This window comes from Lycium barbarum, chromosome 2 (assembly GCF_019175385.1).
Source record: "Lycium barbarum isolate Lr01 chromosome 2, ASM1917538v2, whole genome shotgun sequence".
Classification (NCBI taxonomy): domain Eukaryota; kingdom Viridiplantae; phylum Streptophyta; class Magnoliopsida; order Solanales; family Solanaceae; genus Lycium; species Lycium barbarum.
Genome location: NC_083338.1, coordinates 100872514 through 100894712, shown reverse-complemented (window position 1 = coordinate 100894712; position 22199 = coordinate 100872514).

Below are 22199 nucleotides of genomic sequence, written 5' to 3'. Positions count from 1 at the left end.
TAGCTTACGAATAATCCAACGTGCAAAAATACGAGATATAACATTAAAGCCATAAACAACTTAAAAAGAAGACTTACCTGTAGAAGAATGGACAGTTCTATTATAGGAAAACTCTACTATGGCCAAATGTTCTTCCCAAAATGTTAATTTTCCTTTTAGAATAGCCCTCAACATATTCCCTAAAGTCCTATTAACTACTTCTGTTTGCCCGTCAGTTTGCGGGTGACAAGACGTAGAAAATAGTAGTTTAGTCCCCAACTTTCCCCAAAGAACTCTCCAAAAGTGACTTAAAAACTTAGCATCCCTATCACTAATAATAGTTTTGGGTATACCATGTAATTTAACCACTTCTTTTACAAACAAATCAGCCACATGTGATGCATCATTAGTCTTCAAACATGGAATAAAGCGAGCCATTTTTGAAAATCTATCTACCACCACAAATATACTGTCCTTACCATGCTTATTTCTAGGCAAACCTAACACAAAATCCATGGAAATATCAAGCCAAGGGGAAGTAGGAACAGGTAAAGGAGTATAAAGACCATGTGGTAACACTTTCGATTTGGCTTGTTTACGTTCAAGACATTGAGAGCACACTTTCTCAACATCCTTTCGCATGCTTGGCCAAAAGAAATGTTCAACAAGTATATCCAAAGTTTTGGGCACTACGAAGTGTCCCATGGGTCCACCAGAATGTGCTTCCCTAACAAACAATTCACGCAAAGAGCAATTAGGGATACACAATTTATTTTCCTTAAAAAGAAATCCATCTTGAAGATTAAACCTGTCATAAGGACCCAACTTACAATCTGCAAAAACCTTGCAAAAATCAGAATCATTAGCATAAAGGCCCTTGATTTGATCAAAACCCATCAGCTTAGAAGTAAGAGTAGAGACCAAGACATACCTTCTTGACAGTGCGTCAACAACCACATTCTCCTTTCCCTGCTTGTAAGCAATCACATATGGGAAAGTTTCAATAAATTCCACCCATTTTGCATGCCTACGATTAAGCTTACCTTGGCTCTTCAAATATCTCAAGGATTCATGATCAGTTTTAACCACAAACTCTCTAGGCCATAAATAATGCTGCCATGTAGCTAAAGCCTTTACCAAAGCATATAGCTCTTTGTCATAAGTTGAGTAGTTCAATGTAGCTCCACTCAACGTTTCACTAAAGTATGCAATAGGCTTGGACTCCTGCATCAAAACAGCGCCTATTCCTTTTCCAGAAGCATCACATTCAACCTCAAAAGACTTAGAAAAATTAGGTAATTGCAAAACAGGAGCAGAACATAATTTTTCTTTCAACAAGTTAAAAGCATCATCTTGGTCTTTCCCCCATGTAAAAACCTTATCTTTCTTGATAACTTCAGTTAGAGGAGCAGCAATGGTACTAAAATCTCTAACAAATCTCCTATAAAAAATAGCAAGCCCATGAAAACTTCTAACCTCAGTTACACTCTTGGGTTTAGGCCAGCCACTCTTGGATTGCCTTGATTTTCTCTTCATCGACCTCAGCTCCCTTAGAACTGACCACAAAACCCAAGAATACCACACGATCCACACAAAAGGCACACTTTTTGAGATTAGCACACAATTGTTGTTTTCTAAGAACTTCAAAAACTTGTTTTAGGTGTTCTACATGCTCATCTAGAGTTTTAGAAAAGATCAAGATATCATCAAAATAAACCACCACAAACTTTCCATGAAAGTCCTTAAAAACGTGATTCATCAATCTCATGAACGTGCTGGGTGCATTAGTCAAGCCAAAAGGCATAACTAACCACTCATAAAGCCCATATTTGGTCTTAAAAGTAGTTTTCCATTCATCTCCAGGTTTCATTCGAATCTGATGGTAACCACTTTTTAGATCAATTTTAGAAAAGATTTTGGACCCATGCAATTGATCCAACATGTTATCAAGACGAGGAATAGGATGACGATACTTTACCGTAATCTTGTTGATAGCTCGACAATCCACGCACATCCTCCAAGATCCATCTTTTTTGGGCACCAATAGAACAAAAACTGAGCAAGGACTCAGGCTCTCTCGCACAAACCCCTTTTTAAGCAACTCCTCAACCTGCCTTTGCAACTCGTTTGTCTCTTCAGGATTACTGCTATAAGCAGGCCTATTTGGAATCTGTGCACCAGGCACAAAGTCAATTTGGTGTTCAATTCCACGCAAAGGTGGAAGACCTTTAGAAATATCTTCAGGAAAGATATCATCAAAATCCTGCAAAATAGAAAAAACACTACTTGGCAAAGAAGAAGTTAGTAGCTCAGAATTAATCAAGACTTCTTTGTAAGTAAGTAGTATGGGCAGTCCCTCTTTTCCTGCATTCAAACACTCTTTGGATTTTATATAGAGGCTCTTTTTTTTCTTTTCCTTATCCTCTTTCCTCTGACCAAAACTTTCTTTTTTTCCACTCAAACCCTCTTTTACCTCTTTGCTTAAGTTGCTATCCTCTTTCTCTCTCTCTCTCGGCCATCTTTCATTTCTTTTCCGTCAAGCTCACCTTTTTTTTGTCCCCTTTGTTTTCCAATTGATTCCCTCAATCTCTTTTGATTATCAAACACCTGAGAAGGTGTTAAAGGTGCAAGAGTATACTTCTTGCCATTAAGCTCAAGTGAATATCTATTCCTCCTTCCATCATGAAAAGTATTCCTATCGAACAGCCATGGACGACCAAGCAAGATATGACAAGCTTGCATAGGAATGACATCACAAAGAGTATCATCCTTATAGCTGCTAACATTGAATGAAATCATGCATTGTTTGTTGACTTTCGGTTCACCACTATCATTTAACCATTTTAGTCTATAGGGCTTAGGGTGTTTCATGCATGCAAGCCCTAAAGTCTCTACCAAGTGTGAACTCACTACATTAGCACAACTACCACTGTCGATAATCATAGAACAAGTTCTCTCCCTTATTCCACACCTAGTATGGAATATATTTTCCCTTTGTTCTTCACTATTGACTCCCAAATTGATAGCCATAATCCTCCTAACTACTGCAATCAAACCATCATTAAAAGGAAGTTCTACATTATCTTCACTCATGCCTCCCTCTTCTTCCTCTTTCTCACTTTTTTTACTCTTATTTTCTCCATCAAGAATCTTCCTAGCTACCCCCAACAAAACCACTATTAGGCAACTCTACGTCATCTTCACTCGCACCTCCCTCTTCTTCCTCTACCTCACTTTTTTCACTCTCATACTCTCCATCTTCTTTCATGAGAATATTTCTTCTATTTGGACATTCATGCATCATATGCCCTCTTCCATGACATTTGTAGCATCGAATAAAACTAGAAGGTTTTGGTGATTTAGGATTAAAAGTTTTACCTCCCTCTTTGTCATCTACTTTGGCCTTGCCCTTGCCTTCTTGAGGCCTAGAAGTCACATCTTGTTTCGGCCATGGATTCTTTGAATTGGTGTTTGGCCGACTCCTCCACGAGATAGCTTGCTGCTTTCTTTTAATTTGCTTTTCTAGTTTTACAGCCATATCCACTAACTCATCTAAAGTTACATATTGTTGTATCTCTACTATATCAGCTATTTCTTTATTTAAACCATCAAGAAATCTAGCCATAGTGGCCTCTTCATCTTCCATACAATTAGTTTGGATCATAGCCATATCCATAGCTTTGAAGTATTCATCAACAGTCATGGTTCCCTGCTCCAATCTTCGAAGACGCATTTGTAGGTCTCTTTGAAAGTGAGAAGGCACGAACCTCTTCTTCATAACTCTCTTCATCTCAGCCCAAGTTTTTATACACCGTATATTTATACGTCGAGTTATTAGCAAGAGAATCGACTCAAGTTAAAGACGATATCATTTTCGGACACGAAATAGAAATCTTTAATTTTCAATTTTAATTAAAGCATAAATAGTTTATAAACTTTATTTAGTATAAATATATATATATATATATATATATATATATATATATATATATATATATATATATATATATTATTGGACATTAGGAATTAATCAATTGTGATTAGATTATTAATTCGAAATTAGTAATTAATTAAATTAATTAAAATTAATTATACAAGTGGGCCCCACCCGAATAAAAAAAATAATAATAATAAAATAGGAAATGGTGACACATAAGAGTGCACGTGTAGAAATTAGGAGGAGAGTATATATATACCAAGGAGATGATTCATAACTCTTATGTAGCATTTCATTCTTGAAAAAAACAAGAGCAGAAAAAAAAAATGGGAGAAAGCAAGAACAATTTCCATGGCTGCTCATGGCCAGCCATGGATGGAGGTGAAAAATTAATCTTGTTGATTAGTAATCAAGTTCCAAGTGTTATATAAGTTCAAGGAGTTGATAGCAACGTTGGATATTGAATCGAGGAAGAAGAAATTGCAAAATTGGAACAATTGAGCGTAGAAATTCCTCTGAGAAAAATTTGGTAAGCTTTTCTTGTTGTATGATGTAATTGTGTTAATAGTATTGTAATGGAATTATTAGAATTGGATTGGACGAAATTGGAATTAAGAAAATGCAGGAAATCGATGTTATGCGAAATTGTGGGTTGAAATGGATTAAGAAAAGTTGTTGGGTTGTTAGAATTGTTATGGGCTGAATTGGGATAATTTATTATATATATTGTTGTTGTTGGTATTTCTGTGTTGATAGGAGGACAATTAGAAATTCGGGTTAGGCGAGTATATAGGGGAAATGCTGCCCGATTTTCGTTAAGTCCCTAACTAAAAAAAAGCCTAAATGAGAATATATAAGCTGAAATATAAGTTCTATAAGCGATGGACTACGGATTTATGAACTACAATGTATAGTTACTAACGATAACGTTACTCTTATATAAATAGGCTAAAAGAGCGACGAGGCGAAAGGATTCACGAATAGTCGCTAACAGGTATGTAAAGATGTCCGTTCTTTCTTTTGGCATGTCTTAGATTTACGTGATGAATGATATGAGCTTTGGGGTAATCCTATTCATAAGTCTTGAGTGTGATTCATGATTCTTATTCACTTCTTGATGTTAGAACTCTTAAGTGATTGAGCGTCCCTCTTCAGTTTCCTATACGTTGGATAATGGTCGGTATATATCTATAAGCTCCTATTCCTAGAAACTCTACAATAACTGATGTCCTTGACTTCTATAAGCTGTTTCATTCTATATTGACATATGTCTATGGTTCCTAAGGCTCTTTTGATATTATTCATAATGACGTTCGAGGGATATTTGATATGATTGTCGCTATTGATACTCAGGTGTAAATATTTGATATGATTGTCGCTATTGATACTCAGGTGTAAATCCCTTCTTCTTATTCTGTTTGAGTCTTGATAATGGTTTAAATTGCATATGGTTGCTCACTACTCTGCTCGTGCATGCCTCAATATGTCTTTCACCGAGTCCCGGGCCGGGTATGTATTCGTGCACAGTTTCACTGCATTGTTCACCGAGTCCCTCACTAGAGGGCCGGATACGTTATATGATGATATGATGATATGATGATGTGATGATATGATTATGGCACTGAGTCCCATGATGGGCCGGGTACGGTATACATGTACACAACTTTCTTCACCGTATCCCTCACTAGAGGGCCGGGTACGGTATATGTATATGATGATATGATGGTATGATGATATGATGATATGATTTTATTCACCGAGTCCCATAATGGGCCGGGTACGGTATATGATAATGATATGCATGATTTTGTTTCGTAAGGCACAGGTACAGTGATATCTTGAATATCATACTTGTCTCCTGGAATCTCTACTTCAGTTATGATCTTCTTTATTGTAATTCATGCTTTATATACTCAGTACATATTCCGTACTGACCCCCTTTCTTCGGGGGGCTGCGTTTCATGCCCGCAGGTACAGATAGTCGGTTCGGTGACCCTTCAGCATAGGACTTCTACTCAGCTGTCTTGGAGAGCTCCGTTGTGCCGTAGTTTAGACATTTGTTACAGAGCTTATGATATATATATATATATGTTTATCCAGGGGTACGGCAGGGCCCTGTCCCGTCACATTTCGCTATCGTACTCTTAGAGGTCTGTAGACATATGTGTGGGTTGTGTATGAGTTCTGTTCAGCTGTGTCTATACGATGTGTTGTGGTATGATGTTCGTCTATAGTGGCAGCCTTGTTGGCTTGCATATGATATTGATATGTGATGGCAGCCTTTTCGGCTTGCGTATTATTTCATTATTTGGTTAGTTGTGACTCCTCAGGAGACAGTGTATCTATATATATATGTGTACATGATAACGTTGTGAACCTTGAAGTTCTTTTGCAGGTTTCCATATTGTTCGTAGGTTCAGTTTGACTATATCTAAGAGGCACGTGTATGGGTGCCCAGGTCGGGCACTAGTCATAGCCCATGGGGTTGGGTCGTGACAAAAGTTGTATCAGAGCAGTTCGTCCTCGGAGTGTCTACAGACCGTGTCTAGTAGAGTCTTGTTTATCGGTGTGTTGTGCACCACATCGATAAACAGGATGCTACAGGACATTTAGGATGTTACCTTTCTTTCATATCTAAGATCGTACGATAAAGCCTAGCCATAGGAAATGAAATTTCTTATACTAACCTTTGATTTCAGCTGAAGAACGACATCGACAGAAGAAAGCGACCAATGATGTTGACAGTTACAAGGTACACAAGTAAGTAACGGTGCGAAAGAGGCATGTCAGATAAGGTGAGAATATTGAAATATGATTGAAATGTAAAGTTGGAGGACGAAAGAGAAGCTGGATAGGAAAGTTTAACAGAACAGATTGTTAAAGGATCAGGTACGTCTCGAGGTGCGATATGTGAGGTAAGTCTCGACACCTTTATACTTTGTTTTTGGAAATCGGGTGCCCTGTGTGGCTATGATACGATATGATATATGCGTATATATGTTGGCCCTGTGAGGCATTGTTGGTATTTCCTGCGTGCAGGTTTTTGGATAGTAAGAAGTACAGAGGAAACCCTGCCCAAATTTTCCTAGAAATAGAAAAAAAAATAGAATGAGATATAAGTTCACAATATTCTTGAAAGGTCGTGTCGATACTAATGATAGGATTTGACTAAGTGGTGAGTACAGCTGACTTCGAGGAATAAGTTAACCGTTGAATTGATAGTAATAGTAATTATGAGGTCGGTATCGATATGGTAAATTTATCATGTTGGATCAAAGCTTTAAGAGATACCCTCCATGTCATCCGTAAGAGGCATCATTCTTATTGGTAAATTTTATTTCAAAGAAGCATATATGAGCAGCAAAGTTTGGAATTCATTTGAACGGACCAGAATACCTTCCAGCCACATTTTGCCTTATAAAAAGCTCACGTTGAAGGGTAAAAACGTCTAGTAATTAAGTTTCACTTTTATTGAAAAGTACAAAGCATACAGCCTGTAGTTTATGAACTAAATGATTCGTTCACGACTCAAGAATAAACCTGCAGGTAAATCATGTGAATCAAGCACTAAGAAGTCCTGTGGTGCTTGTCAGATTCTAGTTCTCTTCTGGGGGTGGTTGGAGAATGCTTCATAGTAACATTTCATTAGTTCTTAACCAACTAATTGGAGATGGAGTTTGTGGAAAGAAAGCTCAAACTTGTGGGCTGTCTTAGATCATGTGTTTCATGTGTTGTTGATGAAATGCTTGGATGATTCGGAAGGGCTTGTGATACTAAGGGATAATTTAGAAAAGGCTGGCAAATCTTAATAGAGTATTATATTGAGGTATCACTGAATTGACAAGCAGGGATAAATTACGACGAGTTTATAGTTAGAAGAAATAACAGTATGATTGAGACAAGAGTACAGAGGAAGAAGAGTTATGACAAATTATGAAGGTATTGATAAGACAGGATGTGAGATATTATGGGTAAGATTGATCAGAAAGGGTGAAGGGTTAAGTACGCCTAGTCCATGGAGTGTAATTAAAAACATAGTAAGAATCGTGAATAAGATTAAGAAGTGCTACGTTATAAGATGGATTACGAACAGGATGTACTGTGAATACCATAAGGATTGCTATAGAAACGAGTAAAGCCTAGCAAAGGAGTAACTAAAGGATATGATGCAATTAGTGTGAAACGGGAAAAGCAAATGTAGAACGAATAAGAAAGACATACAAAGTTCTGTAGGGAAAGTTCAGAATAAAAGTCAAGTGGTAACGAAAGTAAAAGCTTGCACAGGAAGAGGAGGAGTTAATAGAAAGAGGATCATAAGAAGCAAGCGAGGGGGATTACAGTGTAGCGATGCGTTATGACATGTATAGCTTGGAAAACGAGTAAAATAAGTGACAGGATTGTGACAGACCAACCTAAAGGAAGATGAGCAACGAGACATAATGAATGCCAGAAATGAGGTATGATAAGAATATATAGGGATGAACAGAATATGTTCTAACAACGAGAAAGGGGTTATGTAGAGGCAATGCTTTATGAAAGATACAGGAATAGCATGAGATTCCTCGTGCACAAAATAAAAGATGAACATAGACTGTACAAATGGAAGGGATACTAAAGGAAGCACCCAATACAGACGTAACTAATTGAGAATGAGTATAGGACAAAAGGGAAATATACAACTATGAACTTAAGATGTAGTGCGACGAGAAGGTGATAAGACAAGACCATTACTAAGACGAATTTGATATGATTTTGAGTAAATTAGAAGTTAGCGTTGGGTATACAACAAGGATGAAAAAGCAGGAGGCATAAAGGAGTACTGTATGTGTGTGACTTCACCTTGGAAATGGTGAGGTCCTTAAGGGACAATGATTGCGGATTTACAAAACAACTGATGTATGGTAAGTTTATTAGAGGAAACAGGTGATATCCATTGGGATAAAGATGGTGTTATAGGAAAGCTTGGAACACTTATCATCAGAATATAAATGCTACCGAATGGAGAATTTGAAACGATTATAAGCACTAGCTAATTACTGATTGGAATGAATGGAATGTGGCTTTGGATAAACTGCTACATTAATTATATTACTCGAGTACCAACCATCAGATAAGATTTTGTACTATATATCGAGAGTTCTCAGGGCCTCATGATTGTGTTGGAGTTTCATACATAGGTAATCTAAGTTATAGATGATAAAAAAGGAAGACATGGTTATGGTGCAGTATACCAAACATATTGGAAAAGAATCATATGAATTTGAAGATTGGAAATGGGGACATAGAGTAGAGTATAAACAAATAATGATGTAAGTACACCCAAAAGGGGGAAAGCGGATGAGAGAGATGCAAGTGTAAGATGAAAATAACCAACGCTGCAACACGTGTAATGTGAATACTTAAACTTTAAGTGAGATCCCTTGCTGAAACAAGTTAGTGAAATCTGAAAGCCAGCAATAAACGGATAAAAGCCGAGATGGTATTTGAGACAGTGCTGAGAATTATTGGTAAAGATCTTGGATAATATGACATCAGGAGGTGGATGCTTATAAAAGGGAAGAATACGACAAGAGGATGGTAACAAGAAACTTAAAAGATACTATAAAGGATAGCAATGCTATGCTGGATTAGAGGTTAAGATGTTGACAACGGAGTTACTGGCTAATGACATTGTGACACATAAGTAGAAAACAAAATAGACAACGAGTGAGTTTTAGTACAAATAAGATATGCAAAATGGGATGAACCAGGAGAGGGAAGGACTATGACTAAGAGTGGATTCACTTTGTACAAACTGTACAAGAATAGTTATGCAATTTACGAGTACTCGTATGCAAGAATGAGATCAAGTGAGTACTTGATAAGAAGAGTAAGGATTCAGTAATAACAAGATGGTTATGATATTCTGGGTACATCAAAGAAAGGTGTAAGATGGTTTGAGGCAAAACTACAGAGATATAATTAGTACTGAGGGCAAAAGCCATAGTTGAGCCTTAACATCAATTGAAAGAGATAAGAGAAGAATGTAAGGTCTGCATGAAGATTAGTGAGACGATGCTAAGGTATTCTCCGAGCTGGTTTGAGCACCTACCCCTACTCCTGGAAAGATTGCAATAGGATGTGTGATAGAAAAGCTAAGAGCAAGTTTGAGTAAAGGGGTAATAGAAGAGTATGAGTCAAAAATAAAGAAACGACACGGGATAATATGCCTAAAGTATTGCCAGTTAGGGTAAAGGAGATTACGAAATGACTTAACCGAGACAATCAGAACAAGCGGATTACTGGTTACTGGACGACAGTAAAGTTGTGATACGAGGGGATCCTAGCGCTATTTGATAGCCAACCCTAAAGATCGAGATCAAGAAATAAAAGCAAATGATAGTTGAAGATCTTTAAAAGAAAGTCAGAAAGTGACACATGATGCTGAGGATTCTCGAATACGGGCTATGACAACAGAGTAAAGCAAGGGTATTGGAGTGGAAAAATTTTACCCTCTGTGAAATTTTGTTTTACTCGCAGAACCTGCGAAGGGTTCACAGGTTACCAGAGGCATGCGATACTCCAGGGATATCAAAGTCTAATGAACCGACAAGGGACGTCTACGCGTTATAACAAGCTTAGTTAAAGATTGAGAAGTAAGATAAAACAAATGATACCTTAAGCGGATAACTATTGGAGAAGCATAAGAAGAAAGTAAGGATTCAGCGGAAGAGCAATACAACTGACAATGGACTGCGAAGTAAAGAGGAAAGTAAAGGCAATGACGTGAAATTGTTACCTCGGGAAGCAACAGAAGGAGGAGATATTACAGGAATGACTATGTAGAGGCCTGCAATGCGTTATAATGAATTATAGCAAATCGACCGATGGAAGAAGTATGTGAAGGGCATAATTAAATAAGAGGACACTTGAGAATGTATTGGGAGTTTAGGATCAGTTTAACATTTGAGGAAGAATGTTCTAAAGGGGGGAAGGATATTATACCCCGTATATTTATACGTCGAGTTATTCGCAAGAGAATCGACTCAAGTTAAAGACGAGATCATTTTCGGACACGAAATAGAAATCTTTAATTTTCAATTTTAATTAAAGCATAAATTATTTATAAACTTTATTTAGTATAAATATAAATATATATATATATATATATATATATATATATTATTGGACATTAGGAATTAATCAATTGTGATTAGATTATTAATTCAGAATTAGTAATTAATTAAATTATTTAAAATTAATTATACAAGTGGGCCCCACCCGAATAAAAATAATAATAATAATAAAATAGGAAATGGTGACACATAAGAGTGCACGTGTAGCATTTAGGAGGAGAGTATATATATACCAAGGAGATGATTCATAACTCTTATGTAACATTTCATTCTTGAAAAAAACAAGAGCAAAAAAAAAGGGAGAAAGCAAGAACAATTTCCATGGCTGCTCACGACCAGCCATGGATGGAGGTGAAAAATTAATCTTGTTGATTAGTAATCAAGTTCCAAGTGTTATATAAGTTCAAGGAGTTGATAGAAACGTTGGATATTGAATCGAGGAAGAAGAAATTGCAAAATTGGAACAATTGAGCGTAGAAATTCCTCCGAGAAAAATTTGGAGAAATTGCTCCGAGAAAAATTTGGTAATATTTTCTTGTTGTATGATGTAATTGTGTTAATAGTATTGTAATGGAATTATTAGAATTGGATTGGACGAAATTGGAATTAAGAAAATGCAGGAAATCGATGTTATGCGAAATTGTGGGTTGAAATGGATTAAGAAAAGTTGTTGGGTTGTTAGAATTGTTATGGGCTGAATTGGGATAATTTATTATATATATTGTTGTTGTTGGTATTTCTATGTTGACAGGAGGACAATTATAAATTCGGGTTAGGCGAATATATAGGGGAAATGCTGCCCGATTTTCGTTAAGTCCCTAACAAACAAAAACCCTAAATGAGAATATATAAGCTGAAATATAAGTTCTATAAGCGATGGACTAAGGATTTACGAACTATAAAGTATAGTTACTAACGATAACGTTACTCTTATATAAATAGGCTAAAAGAACGACGAGGCGAAAAGATTCACGAATAGTCGCTAACAGGTATGTAAAGCTGTCCCTTCTTTCTTTTCGCATGTCTTAGATTTAAGTGATGAATGATATGAGCTTTGGGGTAATCCTATTCATAAGTCTTGAGTGTGATTCATGATTCTTATTCACTTCTTGCTGTTAGAACTCTTAAGTGATTGAGCTTCCCTCTTCAGTTTCCTATACGTTGGATAATGGTCGGTATATATCTATAAGCTCCTATTCCTAGAAACTCTACGTTAACTGATGTCCTTGACTTCTATAAGTTGTTTCATTCTATATTGACATATGTCTATGGTTCCTAAGGCTCTTTTGATATTATTTATGATGACGTTCGAGGGATATTTGATATGATTGTCGCTATTGATACTCAGGTGTAAATATTTGATATGATTGTCGCTATTGATACTCAGGTGTAAATCCCTTCTGCTTATTCTGTTTGAGTCTTCATAATGTTTTAAATTGCATATGGTTGCTCACTACTCTGCTCGTGCATGCCTCAATATGTCTTTCACCGAGTCCCGGGCCGGGTATGTATTCGTGCACAGTTTCACTGCATTGTTCACCGAGTCCCTCACTAGAGGGCCGGATACGTTATATGATGATATGATGATATGATTATGTGATGATATGATTATGGCACCGAGTCCCATGATGGGCCGGGACGGTATACGTGTACACGACTTTATTCACCGAGTCCCTCAATAGAGGGCCGGGTACGGTATATGTATATGATGATATGATGGTATGATGATATGATTTTATTCACCGAGTCCCATAATGGGCCGGGTACGGTATATGATAATGATATGCATGATTTTGTTTCGTAAGGCACAGGTACAGTTATTTCTTGATTATCATACTTGTCTCCTAGAATCTCTACTTCAGTTATAATCTTCCTTATTGTAATTCATGCTTTATATACTCAGTACATATTCCGTACTGACCCCCTTTCTTCGGGGGGCTGCGTTTCATGCCCGCAGGTACAGATAGTCGGTTTGGTGACCCTTCAGCATAGGACTTCTACTCAGCTGTCTTGGAGAGCTCAGTTGTTCCGGAGTTTAGACATTTGGTACAGAGCTTATGATATATATATATATATATATATATATATATATATATATATATTTATCCAGGGGTACGGCGGGGCCTTGTCCCGTCACATTTCGCTATTGATACTCTTAGAGGTCTGTAGACATATGTGTGGGTTGTGTATGAGTTCTTTTCAGCTGTGTCTATACGATGTTCGGTGGTATGATGTTCGTCTATAGTGGCAGCCTTGTGGGCTTGCATATGATATTGATATGTGATGGCAGCCTTGTCGGCTTGCGTATTATTTCATGATATGATTAGTTGTGACTCCTCAGGAGACAGTGTATCTGGATATATATGTACATGACAACGTTGTGAACTTTGAAGTTCTTTTGCAAGTTTCCATATTGTTCTTAGGTTCAGTTTGACTATATCCAAGAGGCACGTGTATGGGTGCCCAGGTCGGGCACTAGTCATGGCCCACGGGGTTGGGTCGTGACAAAAGTAGCAATGGGTGGTTCTCCATCTTGTTGTCTATCCCTTGTAAGCTTTTTCCACCAAATAGAAGCATAGTCAGAAAATTCAACAACGGCAAGCTTTACCTTCTTAGCATCAGAATCGTTGAGACAATAAAAAATGGCTTCAACTTTCCGCTCCCAATCAAGGTACAAGTCTGGATCTCTTGTGCCCTTGAAAGTTGGCATCTTCATCTTTATGCTATTAATGTTATCATCTTCCACTCTTCCTCATTGTCTCCTCCTAGCTCTCCCTACCCTATCTAGATTTACATCAAGATCATCAACAAAATCATCTATAGGGTTTTCTTGATTTACAATGGGGGCATGGCGCATATTTCTTCTATTTTGAGGCCTAGGATTATTTTGTGGTTGTACAACATGTTGACCTCCCCTCCTAAGTTCAGCTATTGTCTCATTTTTTTCAGCAATGGCATCCTTGATCTCTTGAAATTGCAAGGTCCATCTTTCGAATTGTTGGTGCATAGCTTGTAGACTGAAGTCATTTCGTCCTCGGATCTCGGCTTCTTGATGAGCCCTCCTTTCATCATCACTACCACCTGTATTGGTCATCTCAAAAACAATAGTTTATCACTCAAACTTTGGCTTTTTTTTCCCTCAATTGTTCTCACTCACTCTTGCCTTTTTCCACTCAAATAACCTTTGGGAAAACACTTTATGGATTTATAATTAAACCCCACTAGAATCAAGCCCTTAGTAATAAAATAAAGAATTTTGGGGCACTAAAGAAAGTGAAGAACCAATCCCATAAAGAATTAGAATTTAGTTGAAACAAGACTCGAACAAAAAGGACGTTTTTTTTTTAAACAAGATAAAAGGAGTAAGAAAAAAAATTGATTGCTTCTTATCTTTAAAGATCTAGGATCCCCTCTTCTTGTTTTTTATCTTAATCTTTAGAAAACAAATAAGATGGAAGAAATTTCTTGAAAGCAAACACTAAATCTTTTTTCGTCACTGTTCACTGCTACAGTACTTTTAAAATCTTTTTTTGCTTTTTCTTTTTTTTGCTCTTTTTTTTTTCTTCAAGAAATCCCAAGATTATCAAGAACGGAATCTTGATAGAACCGCTCTGATACCACTTGGTAACAACAATGTTAGGGAGATTCAAAATTTATAATTAAAATATAAGTAGTGCGGAAGAAAATATTGAAAAGAATCTAAAAACTAGAAAAATAAAAGATGCGGGAAATTCGAAGGAACAATCCACGAATTTCCAAGAACGTAATTTATAAAGTCTTGACAAGATCTAAGTAACAACATATAGATTTATAGGAAGAAATCTAACGCCTTTACTTGAGATAACAAATCAAAAATAGTAGATTCGGATCCTAACCGCTTTATGAGTAACTTAAGACAACAATTAGTATTTAGAACTAATCGCCTTCGAAAGAATACCAAAAAGAAATCAAAGATATCAAAGAAGAAATTATCTTACTACCTTGAGCTAAGAACTAGTTAGGTTGAAAGATAAATCCTAAAGTAATGCCACAAAGGTTCAAAAGAACTCTCAATATAATATATTCTTCAAAATCTTATTTACAATGAATGACAATCAACCCTTTATATAGTTGTAAAGAAGGAGCTAGTCAAAATAGAAATAAATGAGAATTATCTTCCCTAGAAGCATAGAAGACTTCCCACACTTGGACCAAGGCAGTCAACATAGATTAAAACAACCTAGAAGACTACCCACACTTGGACAAATGCAAGTCAACATAGATTAAAACAACAATTAAATATTTATTCTAGAAACTAATATTTGGGCTAATTTTGGGCTACTGGAAACTTTTTCTTTTGGGGATGATTTGGGCCTCATTCCATCTCACTTTGGACTTTAATTTGGGCCTCCAAATAAGTGTAAAACTTGAGGAAAAAATCTGAATTGGGCTTGAGATCTTCTTCCATCACAAGACACTTTTGAATTGTTGATTGCAGCCCATTAAGCTTGTCTTGCAATTTCCTCGTTTGGGATCTTGTCATGAGTCTTCTTGGAACTTCCAAATCTTGATCCACGTCCTTCAGTAATTCTGAGCTACCATGGATGCTATCAGGTAAGTTGGACGTGTAGTTGTTGATGTCGTTCTGGTTGTGGTATAGATAGCTTGGATGTGAGGGAAGTGAGCGATATAGGGGAAATGCCGCCCAATTTTCTAGAAATGAGTTACTAACTTTGAAATACGTTTTATGCTTTTCCGTAGCTTAACTATAGTTCTTAACGTCTTAATATAGGTTGAGGTACTTCGGGAAGCGTATACATATCGAATCACGGATTAAACGTCAAAGGTATGTAAAGCTAACCCTTCTTTCTTTTGGCATGATCTATGTGAGACAAATAGACGACGAATGTATAAACTCAAAAGAAACTCCTATTCTTAGAGACACTAGGATGGCTAATGTTATTGATTCCAGAAATTATTTAATTATGTCTTGATACGTGTCCATGATTCTTGAAGTTCTATTTAATATAATCCATAGTGACATTCGAGGGGTACTTGACATGACTGTTGTCTTGATACTCAAGTATTAGTTCATTCTACTTATTCTATTGATTCTCAGACGATGATTTAGTTTGCATATGGTTGCTCACTACTCTTCTCGTGAATGCCGTTAATATATATTTCACCGAGTCCCGGGCCGGGTATGTTTTCGTGCACAGTTTCACTGCATCATTCACCGAGTCCCTCACTAGAGGGTTGGGTACGTATGTATATATATGATGAAATGATTATGGCACCGAGTCCCATGATGGGCCGGGTATGGTATATGATGACTTTATTTACTGAGTCCCACAATGGGCCGGATATGGTATATGATATAGACATGCATGATTCTCATCTTGTAAGGCACAGGTGCATTGGTATCTTCGATTATCATACTTGCCTCCTGTAATATTCTATTCAGTTATGATTTTCTTTATTGTATTTCATGCTTTATATACTCAGTACATATCTCGTACTGACCCCCTTTCTCCGAGGGGCTGCGTTTCATGCCCGCAGGTACAGACATTCGGTTTGGTGACCCTCCAGCTTAGGACTTCTTCTCAGCTGTTTGGAGATCTCCATTGTTCCGGAGCCTAGATTATTTTTGTACAGATCTTTTGATGTCGACTTATGCATATCCAGGGGTACGGCGGGGCCCTATCCCATCATATTTCACTTCTATACTCTTAGAGGTTTGTAGACATATGTGGGTTGTGAGTAGGTTTTGGTCAGCCGTGTCAATATAGTTTGTTTGGGATATTCCCGTGTATAGTGGCAGCCTTGTCGGCTTGCGTATTGTGTTATGGTTGATCAGCTATGACTCCTCAGGAGACAGGTTTATGATGATACGACATTGTGAATCCTTAGTTGGTTTTACAAGTTTCCATTCCGTCCTTAGGTTCAGTTTGACTATATCTAACAGGTTCATATACGAGTGTCCAGCTCGGACACTAGTCATGGCCAATGGGGTTGGGTCGTGACAAAAGTTGTATCAGAGCAGTTCATCCTCGGAGTGTCTACAGACCGTGTCTAGTAGAGTCTTGTTTATAGGTGTGTTGTGCACCACATCTATAAACAGGAAGCGACAGGACATTTAGGATGTTACCTTTCTTTCATATCTTAGTATCCTGTGATAGAGTCAAGAAATAGGAAATGATATCCCTTATATACTGACCTTTGATTTCAGCAGGAGAGTGGTGTCGACAAGATAAGGTAAATAATGCTACTGGGAGTTACAGAGGCTAATATTTCATTGAGGTTACGTTATCAGAAATTGTATATACAGAATGGCGACTGGTCATCATCAAGGTTAGTAATTGTAAATATAGTAAGAAAATGGATTGAATGTATATATATTGATGATAAGTTCAGTTATAAAGTTTAAACAGAAAAAGCTGAAGGAATCAATGAAAAGATAGGTAAGCAGGGTATATGTCAAATACGGTAAGAATGTAGCAGGTATGATTGAAACCTGCAGTTAAAGATTGAAAGGGAAAGTAAATAGGAAAGTATAACAGGTATAGTTTGAGTTGGACATACGAGGTAAGTTCATCATTTTCATACCGTTGATGATATTGGGAGCCCTGTGTGGCTATCATATGATATATATATATATATACATATATATGTTGGCACTGTGAGACATTGTTGGTATTTCGTGCGTGCAGGTTTTGGGGTAGTAAGAAATACAGAGGAAACTCTGCCAAAATTGTCCTAGAAATAAAAAGAGATTGAGATATAGGTTCGTAAAAAATCTTGAAAGGTCATGTCTACAGTAATAATAAGACGTGACTAAGTTGCGAGTACGGCTGACTTCGAGAAATAAGTTAATCGTTGAATTGATGGTAATAGTAATTATGAGGTCGATATCAATATGGTAAAAAGGAAATGCTAGGACAATTTGGAAGGACTTGTGATAGTAAGAGATGATTTAGAAAAGGCTGGCAAATTTTAATAGAGTGTTATATTGAGGTATCAACTGAATTGACAAGCAGGGGTAAATTACGACGAGTTTATAGTTAGAAGAAGTAATAGTATGATTGACACAAGAGTACAGAGGAAGAAGAATTGTGACGAATATGAATGTATTGATAAGACAGCTTGTGAGGTATTAAGGATAAGATTGACCAGAAAGGGTAAAAGGTTAAGAAGTGTTACACTATAGGATTGATTACGAACAGGATATAATGTGAATATAATAAGGATTGTTATGAAAATGAGTAAAGCCTAGCGAGGAAGTGACTAAAAGATATAACATGATCTATGTGACTAAAGTATAAAGGCGAGCTATAGAACGAATAAGAAAGACTTATAAAGTTCTTCTATAGGGAAAGTCCAGAATAAGGATTATGTGATAACGGGAATGATAGCGAGCACAAGAGAAGAAAGAGTTAATTGAAAGAAGGAAATAAGAAGAAAGAGAGATAACAATGCAGTAATAGGTTATGACATGTATAGCCGAGAACACGAGTAATATAAGTGACAGAACTGTAAAAGAACAAACTATAGAAAGATGAGCAACGAGGTAGAATGAGTGCCAGAAAATGAATGGGATGATAAGAACAAATAGGGATGAACAGAATACGTTTTGAAAATGAGAAAGAGATTATGCAGGAGTAGTGTTTTCCGAAGGATACAGAGGTAGCATGAGATTCCTCGTGCACAGAATAAAAGATGGACATAGACTGGAGAAATGGTAAGGGAATACTAAAGGAAGCACCCAAGATAGACGTAATTAGTTGAGTACGAGTATAAAATAAAAGGGAAATGTATAGCTACGAACTTAAAGGTGTAGTGCGACGACAAGGTGATAAGATAAGACCATTATTAAGACGAACTTGATATGATTTTGAGTAAGTTAGAAGTCAGTGTTGGGTACACAATAAGGGTAAAAGAGCATAAGACATAAAGGAGTACTGCGTGTATATGACTTCACCTCGGAAATAGTGAAATCCTTAAAGGACAAGGACTGTAGGCCTGAGGAGCAAATAATGTATTGTAAATTTATTAAAGGAAACAGATGATGTAGGTTGGGATAAAGATACTATTACAAGAGAACTTTGGACACTTATCATCGGAATATAAGTGTTACCTAATTGATAATTTGGAACGACTATAAGTACTAATTAATTACTGATTGGAGTAAGTAGAATGTGGCCTTGGATGAGTTGCTACAGGGGTTGCATTACTCGAGTATAGATGGTCAGATGAGATTTTGTACTATATATAGAAAGGTTCTCGTCGCCTCATGATTTTGTTAAGGTTTCGTACGTGGATAATCAAAGTTATAAATTATAAAGAAAAGAAATGGATATAGTACAGTATACCAAGTGAGTTGGAAAAAAAGGATCAGATGAATTTGAGATTTGAAAATGAGGACATAGAGCAGAATATAAACAGACAATGGTATAAGTACACCCTTAAGGGGGGAAGCGGGCGAGAGCAAAGCAAGTGTAAGATGGAAATAATTGACACTGCAATATATTTGATATGGATACTTAAACTTCAAGTGAGATCCCTTGCTGAAACAAGTTAGTGAGATCTGAAAGCTAGCAATAAACGGATAGAAGTCAGGGTGGTATTTGAGACAGTGCTGAGAATTATTTGTAAAGATCTTGAATGATATGACATTAAAAAGTGGGTGCTTATAAAAAGAAAGAGTTCGATAAGAGAATGGTAACGAGTAACTTAAGAGATATTATAAAGGATAGCAATGCTATACTAGATTAAAGGCTAAGATTTGGCAATAGAGTTGTGCGCTAATGATAATGCGACTTATAAGTAGCAAAGGGAAGGGATAGAAAATCTCCTATAGTAGGATACGAGAAAATCAAAGGGGTGAATAAAGGAAGGGAAAGGAGTATGACAAGATAGGCTATGAGCGAGTTTTAGTACAGATGAGTTATGTAAAGCATAATGAACCAGGGGAAGGTAAGACTATGACTAAGATTGGATATATTTTATACAAGTTGTACAAGAATAGTTATGCAACCTGCGAATATTTGTATGCTAAGAATGAGACCAAGTGATTACTTGATAAGGAGAGTAAGGATTCAGTAATAACAATGTGGTTATGATATTTTGGATACATTATGGAAAGGTGTAAGACGGTTTGAGCCAAATTACCGAGAGAGAGTAAGTACTGAGGGAAAATAGGACATGGCCATAGTTGAGCCCCGATACCGATTGAAATATACTAGAGGAGAATGCAAGGTCTATAAAGACTAGTGAAACTATGTTAAGGTATTTTTCGGGCTAATTTGAACACCTTCGCACATTCTTGTAAAGATTGAAACAAAATGTGTGACAGAAAAACTAAGAGCAAATTGAGTAAAAAGGCGATAGAAGGGTTTGAATTAAAAATAAAGAAACGACATGAGATAATATGCCTAAAGTGTTACAAGTTGGATTAAGGGAAATTGTGAAATGGTTTAAGCGAGACGATCAGAACAAGCGGGTTACTGAATGACAGTGAATTTATATGTCAAATCAAAAATTCTTTCAGAATTATACTAGTTAATAATAAACAGATCACAGAGCAGCTATGTAAAGTTATAATATGAGGGAACTCCAGCGCTACTTGATGGCTAACTGTAAAGATCGAGATTAAGAGCTAAAAGCAAAGTGACAATTAATATCTTTTAGAAAGACAGTCGAGAAGTGATACGTGATGTTGAAGATTCCAGAATATGGATTGTACCAGCGGAGCAATGTAAGGTTATTGAAGTAAAATAATGTTACACCATGGGAAATTTCATTTTATTCGTAGAGTCTGCGAAGGGTCTACAGGTTACCAGAGGCATGAAATACTCCAAGGATCGTAAAGTCTAATAAATCGACGAGGGACGTGTGCGCGTTATAAAATCTTATTTAAAGATTAAGAGGTAAGATGAAGTGAACGATACGTCTTAAGAGAGTAACTATAGAAGAAGAAAGAATCGAGTTATGACTAAGTGCACCAGGGAGAGAGTAAGATTTCAACAGAAGAGCTCGCAATACAACTGTCAACCAACTGCGAAATAAGGAGGAAATATTACGGGAATGGTTAATTAGAGATCTGGAATGTGTTATAATAAATTTAAGGGAATTGACCAACGAAAGAGGCATGTGAAGGGCGTAATTCAATAAAAGAACATTTAAGGAAGTATTGGGAGTGGAGGACTAGTTTAACATTCGAGGACGAATGTTCCAAACGGGGGAAGGATGTTATATCCCGTATTTTTGTACGTTGGATCATTCATAAGCTTATCGACATAAGTTCAAGGACAAGATTATTTTTGGAGATATGAGACAAGGACTTTTTAATCCCGATTTTAATAGTGCACGGTTTGCACATTAATTTCAATTAGTGTAGAAACATTAGTGAAGATTAGGGATTAATTATGATGCAAGCCGAGTTGCCTTAAGGACATTTCTAGGACCGTCCCGTGGAGTCAAAGTTTGGATGATAGCATGGAGAGGACGGATGGGAGATGGAAGAGCATTAAAGTGGCCAACGAGCAAGGAAGGCTATGTTTGCAAGAGGCCACATTTGCAAATTCAAGATTTCATCTCCACAAGGCTAGCCAAACAAGGCCCTTGCCTCATTAATGGCATTTATGTAATAAAGTAGTGTCTTCTTTATTTCATTAGTATAAATAGCTAGTCTTTTATTTCATTAGGGGCTTTTGATGAATTGATAAATTGATGAGTGATTTTGAGAGTTATCTCTAGAGAGAGAATCTTGTGAGAGAGGCCATGGATGGCTCTTGTTGAATCTTTGATTGTTGAGAGGTTGGTTGCAAGGAAATCTAATTCCCTTGAGGTCTTCCTAAGAGTTTGGTGCTTGTTAATGTTACTTAATTGAGGTCTTTAGGTTTAATATACCTTCAGGTTGCTTTTAATTCCATTTTCTTGTGTCAATCTATCTATCCTTTACTTTCCTTGTTATTTTATTGCTTCCGCATATCTGTTCTTGTATCAATTGGTATCAGAGCTTAGCTTAGGTTTGTTCCATCAAATCTAGTCTTGGGTTTTGATTCAACAAAAAAAAAAAAAAATCAAAAAAAAAAACTCGAATTTTCTTGTTGATTTTTGTTGAATCTATTGTTAGATTAGAGTTTCTTAGTGTTTCTGGAATCCAAATCTTCCTTTTCGAGCTATTTGGA